Genomic DNA, 14,453 nt, shown 5'->3' with positions numbered 1-14,453 from the left:
CTGGTGTTGCTCTGCGCTTGCCTTAAACAATCTTATAGCTGCACTATCACCATCTGGGGACTTTGTCAAATTCGCAAAGACCCCCAAAGCTGACATCACCACTGGGAATCCGGTAGCCAGGGGGGTAGGTAAAGGTGAGATTACTTACCTGAACCTGTCCCTCGCGGGCATGGCAGTTTTGATCTGGCGGGTCCTCTTCAGAGCCAATGTCCCTGCTGTACAGCATTGAGGTCTATAGAGGATCCTTCTATAGACATAGCCAATTCCTTTAGCCGTCACTGATGACTGCTGCCAGGATTGACACTTAGACTTTGCCCTGAGTCGAAGAAATTCAGGCGAGGGAGACATTTTTGCACAATGTCAAAATGAGTATTTCCTAAAGATTCTGTTTTTATAAAATATTCATTTTTCAGTGGGCGGTGACAGTGTCGCTTTAATGTAACTGAAGCTTGAAAAATAAAAACAAGCAGACTGCAGAAACTGGACAAGTATGGGGAACCCTTTTAAGAAACCACATAAACTAAAATCAGTACTGCTTCATAACTTCAGTACATCTCAATCAAACAAATATTAAGATTTCCTTAGGAATAAGTTAAATTGGGTAATAGTAACAACCCCTGGATGTTGGGCTACGATAACATGTCCAGAACGTACTTGAAAACCAGAGTAATCTGAATATACCTTTCCTGGTTAATACTTTATTATTATTATTATTATGTCATGAAAGAAAACATAGAAACATAGAATGTGACGGCAGATAAGAACCATTCGGCCCATCGAGTCTGCCCAATATTTTGAATTACTTTTAATTAGTCTCTGGCCTTATCTTAAGTCTAGGATAGCCTTATGCTTATCCTATGCATGATTAAACTCCATCACTGTGTTAACCTCTACTACTTCAGCTGGAAGGCTATTCCATGTATCCATTTCCCCTTTCTGTAAAGTAATATTCCTGAAATTCTTTTTAAACCTTTGCCCTCTAATTGCTGTGGTAGTTTTTCTTCTTTAAAAAGTCTCCTCCTTTATTGTGTTGATTCCCTTTATGTATTTAAATGTTTCTATCATACCCCTGTCTCGTCTTTCCTCCAAGCTATACATGTTAAGATCCTTTAATCTTGTAAGTATCCTGCAATCCATGAACCAGTTTAGTAGCCCTTCTCTGAACTCTTTCTAGAGTATCAATATCCTTCTGGAGATACGGTCTCCAGTACTGCGTACAATACTCCCAAGTGAGGTCTCACCAGTGTTCTGTACAATGACATGAGCACTTCTCTCTTTCTACTGCTAATACCTCAAGCCGCGTCAAAACCGCACCGGATATATGGCGCCCAGCCCACCGGGACGGTGCCGACCACCCGATGGAACAAACTTACCCCACCATAATCCGGTAACCTGGTGCTTCGCCGGACACTTGCCTCTGATGTTCTGTGTGATGGAGGCCCCCAGGGTATGTACCAGGCGCCCAGAAGGGATCGGATATGCACAAGCAGGTGTGCGGAGTCTGCCAGGCACGTCTTGCTATAAATAGATGTTGTGCCTAATCATTAAATTCATGAAGCACCAATATCCAAAAAGTAATAATCAATCACCTAATAAGGTTTATAACGATACTGGCGGGCACACAACCCACTTCGGAATGAGTATATTGAGCTATAGGAAACAGAAATCACACAGAGACCACGTTGCAGATAATAATTCACATCACACTTTATTGTCCACAAAGGGACCCAAAACAAAGTAAGCTTAATTCTCATTAAGTAGTTGCATGCATTCACATCAAAACAGCTTAGTATCTAGATATATCAACTTAAGTATACATCACCATTTAGAGGGGGCTTGGTTACGTCCTCGCTGCACGACCGGGGGAACTCAGACAGTCGGGCTTGGAGGGACCCTCTCTGGGAACAGCAGAGACCAGCAACACGCGTCCGCATTACAGGTGGGTAGTTCTCCAAGTGAGTGCCAAGTTTCCCCGTCTTTTATACTTTTTACCAAGTTTGTATTTCTTATCAGTGCAGCCCAGCATGTATCTTGTCACGCACGTTAGGTAGTCAGTACGGTTGATCAGGCCGGTCATGACCCCCAAGGCCCATGCCAGACACATGCGGCATCTTATCTATCTATGTCCCTACTCTTTATCTTTCTAGCACCAAGTCCCTCTCTTACACACAAGGGCCTTTTTGGATATTGGCCAGACACGCTATGGAATATTCTATGCAATGTCAGCGCAACACAGTTTCAGTATTTTATGCAATGTCAGCTTAGTTGAATTTCTTAGTGCGACACAGTTACAGACAAGTGCCATCTTAACTATCTATAATAGATTAATTTGCTCATTAGTGATCAATCAATCATACCTAATTAGTTAATTGGAATTTTATCACAATTATCACAATAGACTTCCACATTATGCCGTTACTCATATGAACTGCTCTCCACAGGCAATTCATAAAGTAACAATTGGTTTAAAAATTCTGTTATTTCACCTCCCGAAGAGTCTATTACCATGGTCCCTCATACATATATCTACTATATTTACTATACCTGCTTATGTATCTTGTTATTGACTAGTCTTGTCTCATGGGACACCTTCAGTTTGAATTAACACTAGCGGTAAGGCTGCTGACATGTCCTAACAGTTGATAACGTGCAAATCACACCCTAACCACAACAGCTGTCGTTCTTAATAATGCAATGCCTTAGACTTACAAACCCCAGCGCTACTAGCCATGTTAAATGCACGTTCAGTCTAGCATGCTACACAATACTACCTTTATTTTTAACTGCCTGTATTCCTCATGTTAGATATAAAAAAAATGTGCTGTCTAAACTGCAAAATGTTATGAAAATGCGTGCAGAAGCTGTCGTGCTTCTGCGCGCTTGTTGTGAATCCCTACTAATCCCTACATTGGATCCCTACTCCCCTCTCCCCCTTTGTCACCCCCCCCCCCCCCCCCAACAAACCACAGGGGCACGGCGGAGTTCCACCAAGCACCAAATCAATGCACTCGACTAGTATTTTTAAATTAATCAAATTTATCGGCACTGAAAGTGTTAATCAAACAGTATACATTATAATCAAATTCTGGAGTTCCCCCAGCTGATATACAGCTAACTTGCTGTTAGGCATCAATTCGCAATTAATTCCCTTATCATAGAATCAACATCTCTGGTATACAATTACATGAACGAAAGCTCTTATTAATCACCGGCACCATTACGCCGGATCACAACTCTCATCACCCCCAGCGTTGGGGCCCCCAATTCTGTCACTAACGCACACTCCGGTCATACCCCGCCAAATCACTTAACACATTCTTCTCCTCCCCCCTACACGAAGGGTCTTACTTACCCGTCAGAAGAGGAATCACTCTCCCGGCCGGAACTCCCTCTACAGGCTCAAGTCTGCTCCTGCCATAAAGCACGTCCACTTTTCAGCACTACAATGGCAAAGCAGGCTGTAACCTCTAGGGACAGTACAATCAATCACAGGCTTTAAATGGGAAGTTGTGGAAATATCTGTTGTATACTTATGCAAGGGTGTTGCATTAAATCTGCAGATCTGCGTACATGATTCAAAAACAATCTCAAAGTAGTTTGTCGCCTTATAAATGATTCTCATTTCAAGGTTTTGTTTTCCAAGACTTAGACAACGACAAGGGGTTGGTTTCTGGCCGGCGGCCACTCATTACCATAGCATCCCACACTACCTGCCTCATCAATCAGGCATACAGAAGGTCATAGACAAGCACGGTGCCACACTCAGCACTCCGAGCCACCACGAGGCCACTTTACAATAACGCACAATTACCTTTGCAGAGGCAAAACGGTCCAACACAGGGATATACAGTTATGTTAGAGATGGTTAATTATATTATGTAGTGCATTAATTATTGGTGAAATTCAGATTCAAGTAAGCTACACAATACTTTTGATAATTGAGAGTTGTTCCTCTGCGCTAGGTGGTGTCGCTACTTATGCCAATATATTTTTCAATTTGTCATACAGGTATACTTTCGTGGTTATAGACTAAGTTACAACACAAGAAGTGTTTTTTGCGTGTAGACTGGTACAGGCATGTTGTATCAGGGGCAAGTTCTCAAGTCATATCCTTCCATTTGTACATGCACGATACGTTCAATCATATGTTTCGTTACTCAGACTTAATACGGCACTCAGGGCACAAGCACATAATATGTACAACGGTGCCGAGCAGACATTCACTATACTACCACAACTTATTCCGATGGGTTACAGACTCAACATGCCAAGCATGGACATAGAAACATAGAAACAAAGTGTGACGGCAGAGCGGAGCCATTCGGCCCATCTGGTCTGCCCAATTTTCTAAATGCTTTCATTGGTCCTGGACTTATCTTATTTATATGGATAGCCTTATGCCTATCCCACGCAGGCTTAAATTACTTTACTGTGTTAACATCTACCACTTCAGCGAAAAGGCTATTCCATGCATCCACTACCCTAGACAGACTTTGCTCATCAGATCCTACAGTATATGTGACATACCAGAACAATTCTTTCGTCATACAAAGGCATTGGTAGGTGACCCGAGTGTACGCTAACAATACGATCGGGAGGATTTTCAGCAGCGGCAGGTTACTACGAACTCGTATGTACCCAATGCCTTCCATTAAACCATAATCTGGTTTAGGCCTCCCACTTAGCAGAATCTCAGACTACTGCAGAACACCAAGCATACATTGTTCATACAGGTACGTTGCTCCCAGTTTCTTAAACACTGATTTAATATAAGATTTCAGGGGGGGGGGGCAGGACGCCGAGCTGAGCGGTCGCAGGACAGCTCGGCTCCTGCACAAACAGGCACATAAAGCTGACAATTTGTGAAATATGATGGCAATAACCCGCCAATACCTGCAGACCATGAAGTAACCGGGCTGCCCGAGCTGGGGAGAGGCTGGCTCCCAGAGTTTTAGTCCCTCAGGGGAGAGGGCCCGCTGCATCAGACGGGACCTCGTCTGGTGATGAGTCCAGCGGACGGCCGCCGCGCCACTATCCTGCCCGACAGAGCCCAGCGTATAAGCATCAGCGGCGGACCCGGTCCTGATCCCCCCCCCTCCCCGGACCGGGGGGGTGATCCCAGTCCAAGCCGTGGGGCCAATCTCGGAGGTACAATCACAACATCATGCTAACCTGAGACCTGCGCTTAAGATGGCGGCGGCGACGTGCACAGGAACCAGAACACAAAGCTTGAGTCGGACTGCAGCTATCACTTGGCCCAGCGCACAGAGCACCAAGTAGTGAATGACCATTACCAGACAACGGTCCCCCAAGCCCAGAGACTCACTGGACACATGGCACTTGCCACTCACGTGGAACCTGCGGCCGAGAAGTCCGCTCACTCTTCATCTGAGCTGGGCGCTCACCAGGAGGAACCCCTCCACAGCCTGCCATGCCCCCAGGGAGAAGCTTAGGATCCGGCGGAACCCTGGGCCCACGATCCTGGTGATGGGATCAATGGCGGACAAGTGCAAGCGCCTACTAAGGGCTTGGGCCGAAGACAAGCGACCCCCGGACGCAGAGATGCCACGACAGCCCACCAGAGGAACCATCTGAACCTGGTCGGCGGGGAGAGAGCAGAGACCGACCCGCAAAAATGGACTGGTGCTGCATGCTCACAAGCTGGACTGTAAGGCTAAACGACACCTGCCTGTGCATTACTACACTGAGGCAGGCTGCTGATTTACACAGCCTCTGTACTGAACTGATGGAACCTGATCCCGTGCTACCTTTATTGATGTGCACACTATGCCTGACACGGAACCTAGCCTGCATAGCTGTAGAATGAAGTGTTTGTTTACAATCTATAGTTTAATAGTTAATTTAACACTTGAACCGTCAAGCGGACATCGTTAGTGCTAGCATAAAGGAGGTACACTCTGTTGGGTCTCTAGCTAATAATGTGAAGTAAATAACAGGGGGGTCAGATCATACATGTGCTTAGCACATCAGTCACCGAATTTAGCTTGCACATGACGTGACATACCACATCAGCACGGCTCACACTGATCAGCCTAACAGCTCTCATGGTCACTAGCGCTCCTAGTAATCCAACAAAACGAGCCACAACTAGCTCATAGCAATGGCTGACACACAGCAGTGACATTATGCGGAACATCGAGCTCAGCCATACCATAGTTTAAGCTATCTACTGATACCGACGCGACGACCTATAAATTGCTATCCTGACGCGGGTTGGAAACTGTCTATAGCCTTGCACTATTTTTATCTCAACTCACCTAGACAGACAATGCTTCCGAGTGGGCTCACATTACTGCGGCTTTACCACAAACAAACATACCGAGCTAACCAGACATAGTGACATAACTTAAAATATTTTGTTATGACTTGGTTTAAAACAGGTCTCCTTTAAGCGACTGACAATAACATAAAAATGAGGCACCGATAATCTGGAAATGTACTTAACAATATTATTGCTGTATTACCCCATGCTGGACTACCCATGCATTTTCCCCTCTTTCTTCTGTATCCTCATATTTGCCTTAATAAAATAAAGATTTACGTAATATAAGATTTCATTCTATAGAGGCGACTTGGTATGGCCACCTAGGTATTTCTCCAGGCACCTCATGCCTTAGAGATAGAGGTCCTGCGAGGCCAACACCCACCCTCCACGAAAGAGGTAACAAAGCCCCACGTGCCAAATTCATAGCTAGACGCCTCGCATGTTGCATAGCAAGGGAATCACTCGTCACACCCCCTCCCCAGATCAAAGTCTCATCCCTTGTAAGCCCACATCCAGCAGTTCAACCCCTCGCGCCAACCATAGGTAGAGCTGACCCAGCCGCTTGGCAACCAGTAGGGACTCACCAGTCACCAGACGAACGAATTGTTCGCCACTTCGGCACTAGTTAAAATATCTGTATACACCCTCAAGAGGAACTCATGATTCCTACATATATATTTCAATACGTCCCAAGTTCCAAAAGAAGGAGATGACCTGTCTATTCCAAGTAACCCAACTAGGACTGCTGCCCCTGCCAAAAAAGGAGACTCTGGCAGTCCATCTTCTATTAGATCGTGGACCATCCCACAAATCACGGCCAAATTACGCAGGGCAACATACTCTTTACAGCTACTGCCTGCAAAGCAGAACTATTCAGGCTAATGCAAGGCAATACGGACAAATCAGACACTGGGGAAAGCACAAGGGGCATGAGCAATGCCAATCTGCATACCAGGATCGCCTTTATAGTAATATCCATGAGGCAGATGAACAATAGACTAGAGGGACGGGTAGCCTGTAGCTGTCCAGTCTTGAAACCAGAAACCACTCGCTACTGATATTCCGGGCCCTCCCCATTCCCAACCCGGTTATTCTAACACGCTCATCATTTTAGGGCCTCAAGTCATTACCCCAACCTTATGGTACTGGAAAAACAGGACATCCAGGAGGGCAAGGACGTTAATCTCGTCACGTTTCTCATTGCCTCCCAGGATGTCACAGAGTACCGCTCATACACCGAGGGCAATATCTCAGTGGTCCTTAAGGCCAGAGACACAAGTCTGGAAATTAGTCATCAGTATAGTTATAACTGTCCTGGTCTTGTGTCAGTACAGACACTACTGCATTCCACATGTCTCAGCCTATATCCTGGCAATTGTGTCCGGTACGTCTACCCTCAGGTCATCGGACTCAGTAGGTATATAGTAATTAGTCATGGCATGTCAGCACCTCTGCCATGTTCCCCGTATAGACCCTACAATGATCATAGGTTACGCTGAAAGTTGCTGTACGATATCAGTATGAACATAATTCAATTATGGCTACGCTGTCATAACCAGTAACTTTCAACTGATCTACAACTTAAAATAAACACCAACCCACCCATTAAATTCCCCTCAGAATTACGTTGCCTCCCAGTTCCACAGGAACTACCTCCCAGTTCCTTAGGAACTACATTGGGCCGTGCTCAACCTCTTCTGCATAGTCCTCACACAAAGCCATCTATGGGCCTTTGCACATAATTCAGGTAACCTTAGTGGACATACATCTTATTTGCAACCTCTCATTTGGGCACCAAGTTCACATATCAGCTGGATAGGAATGTATGCGTAAATATGCAGCTCACAGCCTTCTACCTGTAAATCAACACGTCTTATAATATTAGAATTCTGCTGTATCTGGCACTGTCCACATATGGCCACACAGTAAGCTCTCCTCATGACCCTACCTACACGGCCTACTCCTGGCCAAACGCACAGAAGGTAATAATTCCCTCACAACAGACGTTCTCCTTACCTCTCGTTTTACTACTTCAGTCTAAGCATATTTACGACACGCGCAACATGCCACATACATTAAGATACATACCGAAGTTATCATGTGGGTCATTTAAGTTTCCCGGGGTTGACCTTACTAGCCAGCCGCCATTGGGCTTACATAGTCAATCATATACATCATATTATACGGTCATTGCCACTTTCCTGGCTATTTGACTGCTCAGGCAACCATGATGCAAGTTACCACATTAGCCATGCAAGGGCAATATCTATAATACGGCCTTACCCAGCATCTAGGCCAGGCATAGGCAACCTTCGGCACTCAGATGTTTTGGACTACACCTTCCATGATGCTTTGCCAGCATTATGGGTGTAAGAGCATTATGGGGGATGTAGTCCACAACATCTGGAGTGCCGAAGGTTGCCTATCCATGATCTAGGCTGTCAAATAATTCCAGCTCACATGGGCAACCATGACCTTATAATACCATGGCCAATTTATTCACAACCACCTTTTATATGTTACAGACAACCTACCAAAGGGCTATCCACTATTGCATAATGGCAGCCCCTCATTTGGGCTATTACATACGGCATAGGAAATACAATTTTGACATACCGGTAAGTTTGCAATTTGGTCTCAACCTACTACAGCAAGTCTCTACACGTGGCCCTCACTAGGCCATCACTCTCACGTTACATACGATCTTCTGCGAGCAATCACCTACGACTCAATTTCAACCTACAGTTGGGCAGGTACATACGACCATGGTCACAGTAGACCACTCAAATCCTCCCTATACGGCCTTTCTCGGCACGTATAACTCCAGTCCCGAGTTGCATAGCCACAGCAAGAATTCAGACAGTTGGCCCTCAAAGAATACGCACACTGCTATGACAGAGCTTACTGCATATATCGAAGTTCATGTCAGATCACCACCTTACAAACTGGTTCAAGTATACAACTTTGGGGGCTTTTGCCATTTTTTTGCCACATCAAATAAATATCACACAACACTATTAAGTTATATCTCCCGGACATTCCACACCACATGTTCTCAGTTACACACACCATTCTCAAAACCGCCATATACTTGGCTTTTTTTTTTTTGTCAATCTCTTTTTTTATTGAGGCATAAAATTATATGGGATACAGAATGAAAGAAAGGAGACGATAGAGTTTCATACATAACGGGTATAATACAATGCAATTTTTATCATCTCTGAGTAGCTGGTAGCCTCATTTTATGTTAAGAAGAGTGGTTCTAGTGAGTTTAGTGTAGTAGTAGAGAGAGTGGTCAGACTTGCGTGAGATCTCAATGTATGATTATAACGCACACAAGCTTGGCTATGCAGTGATGTAGTAGGATCAAAGTGATACATTCAACGCTTAACAGTGCTAGATTGGTTGTACTAGTTATGCTGACGTAGTTGTAGTGTGGTCTTATGCTGTAGGTTACAGTAGATTATTATCATTGTTAGTGATGAACATGCTCGACTTGGTTTGTATACATTCTAGACAGGTAGGCAACATGCATAAACATTTCATATACTTGGCTTTTTATGGTTTCCCACGACCAGAGAATTTACCATCATAGGGCAACACGATTCCAAGCTTTGCCTACGGTACTCTAACTGGTACAAATACAGGATCACTACATATTAACTTACCATCAACTAAGACCAGTCAGAGGGTCACAAGGTACTTATTCAGTATTACCCCACCAACAACGCATACTTCAGCTGACACAGAAATTAAGGAATGCATTTGTGAAATGTCATCGTAATACGCTAACTCCATGTCTTGTGTTTTCGTCATAAACATCTTTGATTACACTATATGGGTATTCCTTTTTGCCCACTTATTTACAGGCCTACCACACACGTCGGTTTCGGCACACCTCTACCGACTTTTTCATTAGGGTAATAAGTATACTTAGTAGCTATTTCATACTATACTGAAATGACCCCGAACACAAATATAATATATATACATATTATATATATGTAACGACATTCTAAGTGTATTTTAATATTAATATATATACTAATATTTATATTAAAATGCACTTTGTATGACGTTACATATATATATATATATATTATATATAATATATATATATACATATATTATATATATAAAAATACTTTTAATTTAATTTTACACATGTCTAATTTTTTTTTTTTACACTACCTACCAGCAGGGGGACTGTCTGATATTTTAGACAGTCCCCCTGCTGGCAGATCCACAGCCAGCTATAGGGGGCCATGTGATCGCTATTTGAGAGCAATCACATGGCCACGGGGGCCTCATTTGCCGGGGAGGGCTGCCTGGGCTGTCAGGCAGCCCTCCAGAAGAGGATTGCGGCGGAGGTGAGTACATATCACCTCCTGGGGGCTTAAGCCGTTACGGCGTTCTATGCCGCCGCAACGGCTTTAAAGCCCTTTAGAGCCGGGACGGCATAGAATGCCGTAACGGCGTTAAGGGGTTAAAAACACCAAAATAAGACCCAACCCCATACAACGTGTAAACAAAGGATAAAAATAAATATTACTTTCAAAATATGTATGTACAAATAAATCCCTCCACCAAGAAATAATAATCAATTTATAATTTATATTATTGCAGGGGAGTTTATTTCATGTCATTCCTAATTCTTTCTGCATTAAAAATCATGGTGATGTTCAATAGACAAACCTTTCTTGATAAGTTGATAGTGTTAACAAATGGAGATTTTACATCAGATATTACTGTAGGTGAAAGTTTAGGATCAAGTGATCATCAGTCAGTGTGGTTTAATATAAGAACAGTGACTGAGTCACACCACACAAAAAACAAAAAAGTTTTGGGCTTTAGAAAAACAGACTTTTCTAAAATTAGAATATGCGTAAAGGAGTCCTTGTCAGACTGGAGCAGTTTAAATGGAGTCCAGGAGAAATTGGATTATTTAAAAGTTGCACTGCTGAAGGCAACAGAAAATTGCATTATGCTGGTCAGTAAAATCAAAACATTTTAGAAACCACTGTGGTACTCCGCTAATGTGGCCAAAACAGTAAAAAAACAAAAAGTTAGCATTTAGTAATTATAAAAAAATCCAGAGTGAGGAAGACAGAATGATCTATAAGATTAGGCAGAAAGAGGCTAAGCAAGGTATAAGAGCTTCCAAATCACACACAGAAGAGAAAATAGCCCAGTCAGGGAAAAAAATACATTTTTTTAGATACATAAATTAGAAAAGGAAAGTAAAACAAGGATTAGTTAGATTAAAAACAGAAGGAAGGTATGTAGAAGAGGATAAAGGTCTAGCTGATTGCCTCAATAAATATTTTTGTTCAGTATGAAAATTACTTTGTTACAGATGAAAATGAAGGAATGGGGCCTCAATTAGGAAAAAGGACAAATGCGTAATGTCCTGTGAGTTTACAGAGGAAGAGGTTCTATTTCAACTGTCAAAAGTAAAGACAAATAATTTTGATGGGGCCTGATGCAATACACCCAAAGTTATTAAAAGAAGTTAGTGGTGTACTAGCAAAACCATTAATGCATTTATTTAACCAATCATTATTAACAGGAGTAGTCCCAGAAGATAGGAAATTAGCAAATGTTGTACCCATTCACAAGAAAGGTAGTAGGGAGGAGTCGTGCAACTATAGGCCAGTAAGCCTCACTTCAGTAGAGGGGAAAGTGATGGAAACCATGTTAAAGGATACGATTGTTGAACATCTAAAATCATATGGATTTCAAGATCAGAGACAATATGGGTTTACTTCAGGGAGATCATGCCAAACTAATCGTATTGAATTTTTTGTTTGGGTAACTAAAATAATAGATATGGGTGCAGTAGACATTGCTTACCTAGATTTCAGTAAGGCTTTTGAAACTGTTCCACATAGAAGGTTCATCAATAAACTGCAATCTTTACGTTTGGATTCCAATATTGTTGAATGGGTTAGGCAGTGGCTAAATGACAGGCAACAGAGGGTTGTTGTCAACTAAGTATATTCGAAGCAAGGTCTAGTTACCAGTGGGGTACCTCAGGGATCTGTACTTGGACCCATTCTCTTTAATATTTTTATTAGTGGTATTGCAGAAGGTCTTGATGGTAAGGTATGTCTTTTTGCTGATGATTCTAAGATATGTAACAGGGTTGATGTTCCAAGAGGGATAAGCCAAATGGCAAATAATTTATGTAAACTAAATTAAATGGTCAGAGCTGTGGCAACTGACATTTAATGTGGATAAGTGCAAGATAATGTACCTTGGACGTAAAAACCCAAGGGCAGAGTATAGGATATTTATTACCCTACTAACCTCAACATCTGAGGAAAGGGATTTAGGAGTAATTTTTGCAGATGACTTAAAGGTAGGAAGACAATGTAATAGAGCAGCTGGAAATGCTAGCAGAATGCTTAGTTGTATAGGGCTGGTGCTTGTCTTGAGGCAGGCTCTGCGTGTCCGTTTGTGTCTCCGATCCCTTCTTCGGCGCCTTTTGTGGGGACTTCTAGTGACTGTTGGTCTGTGTCCGCCCCTTGGGCCTGTGGGTGCCGGGGGTAGTGGCGCAGGATTAGACCGCTTGACGTTAGCTGTGGTCAGCGCCCTCTCCATGATCCCGGCCCAGAAGGCAGCAAGGATAGAGTTCAGCTTGATCAGTGTGTTATTCAGCTGCTCCTCGCAGTCACCCCTGTTTGCCTACTTGCTCGTTGCATCTGCCATTTTGGGGTCGGTGACTCTAGGAGCTTGTAGTCCCTGGGATGTTTGAGTCAGTAGAGGGTGTGCTGCTGTTGCCGGGATGTCCCCCACCGGCGGGGAGAAAGGCTTCTGGGTGGTCCTACGCAGTGTTAATATTGGCTTTTGGGGAGTCCCGGGCTGGGTGATCGGCCGCCTCACCCGCGACCTTACCTCCACTTGGGCCTCTAGTCGGGGTTGTTGTAGGCCCCAGTGATGCAGCCGGCGTTCTCGGTGGCTCAGCGTTACGGGAGTAGTCTCTGTACGATCCAGCCTGCATCCCCTACCAGGGTGGTGCGATTGTAGCATGAGAACCACGTTTATTTTGCTTAAACAGGGATTTCAGGCTAGAGCTCGTGTTACACACGTCTGATCAGCTCCACAGTCAGGCTCCGCCCCCCTAATAAAATTTTTTTAAATCAGAAACCCAGAATTTTAAAATTAAAGAGTTCATTACTTGTTATTCAAAGAATGTATTTATTAATATGTCCATGTGGATTAAAATATGTAGGCGGGATGACAAGAACATATAAGAAACATTCAAAAAGGATACAATAATCATAGCATATCACACCATTTCAAAACTCACCATGGAAATAACCTCAGAAACATGAAGTTCATGAGAATAAAAAAGTTACAGAAAGATTGTAGATGAGGAGATTTTTACAAGATTATAGCGAAAACAGAAATGGAATGGATTTTCACTTTAAACACTGATTCCATATGATCTTAATAACGATTTTGTAATTTGCCATTTTTTTAAAATAGTGTAGAACACTATTTTATCTAATTCCATTTTTAATTAAAAAGTAATAAATTATTAATTGTGCATTATTTATTTCATATTTTTATTAGTAATTTGTAATGAAATGTGTTTTTTTTCAATACTTTATTTTTGTGTGAAAGTCTTGTTACATCAGTAGATTACATTATTCGTTGTACATTGAATATATGACATGAGTATTAACAGTATTCCTGGTTTATTACAGGTATGCCTTTGTCTACCAACTTTATCGTAGATTTCAAAGGTAACTTGATAGATAAGCACTAGCACACACTGATGAGTAGCTACTAAAGTTAAAACAGTGAGACCCGATATGGATACTATAACCACTATGTCACTGCAGAGGTAGCCGCCACCTGCGGTTAGAAATGTAAAGATTTGGTGCCTATTGAGTAAACAATAGTGGTTGCAGGACTCTGTGGAAATAGTATTAGTATCATTAGCTGCAATGTGAATTCACAAAAGTAGCAATATTAAGTAAACAAATGTATCAGCTACTTGTATCAAAGTAGCAATATTAACCCCTTAAGGACCGGACTTTTTTTGCGATGTTGTACATTTGCGACCAGGCATCTTTTTGACACTTTTGTGGTGTTTGTGTTTAGCTGTAATTTTCCGCTCTCTCATTTACTGTTCCCATACAAATTATATATTATTTTT

General features: G+C 42.7%; 1 protein-coding gene across 1 annotated transcript in view; it reads left to right on the top strand.

The window, feature by feature from the left end:
- The window catches only part of FAM8A1 (family with sequence similarity 8 member A1), a 55,446-nt gene that overhangs the window by 8,685 nt on the left and 32,308 nt on the right, over window positions 1–14,453 (top strand). The gene's annotated exons all lie outside the window — the stretch shown is intronic.

The sequence above is a fragment of the Pelobates fuscus genome, chromosome 4 (assembly GCF_036172605.1).
Source record: "Pelobates fuscus isolate aPelFus1 chromosome 4, aPelFus1.pri, whole genome shotgun sequence".
In the NCBI taxonomy this organism is placed as follows: domain Eukaryota; kingdom Metazoa; phylum Chordata; class Amphibia; order Anura; family Pelobatidae; genus Pelobates; species Pelobates fuscus.
The sequence above is the reverse complement of the archived record's forward strand: the minus strand, read 5'-3'. Positions and strand labels throughout refer to the sequence as shown.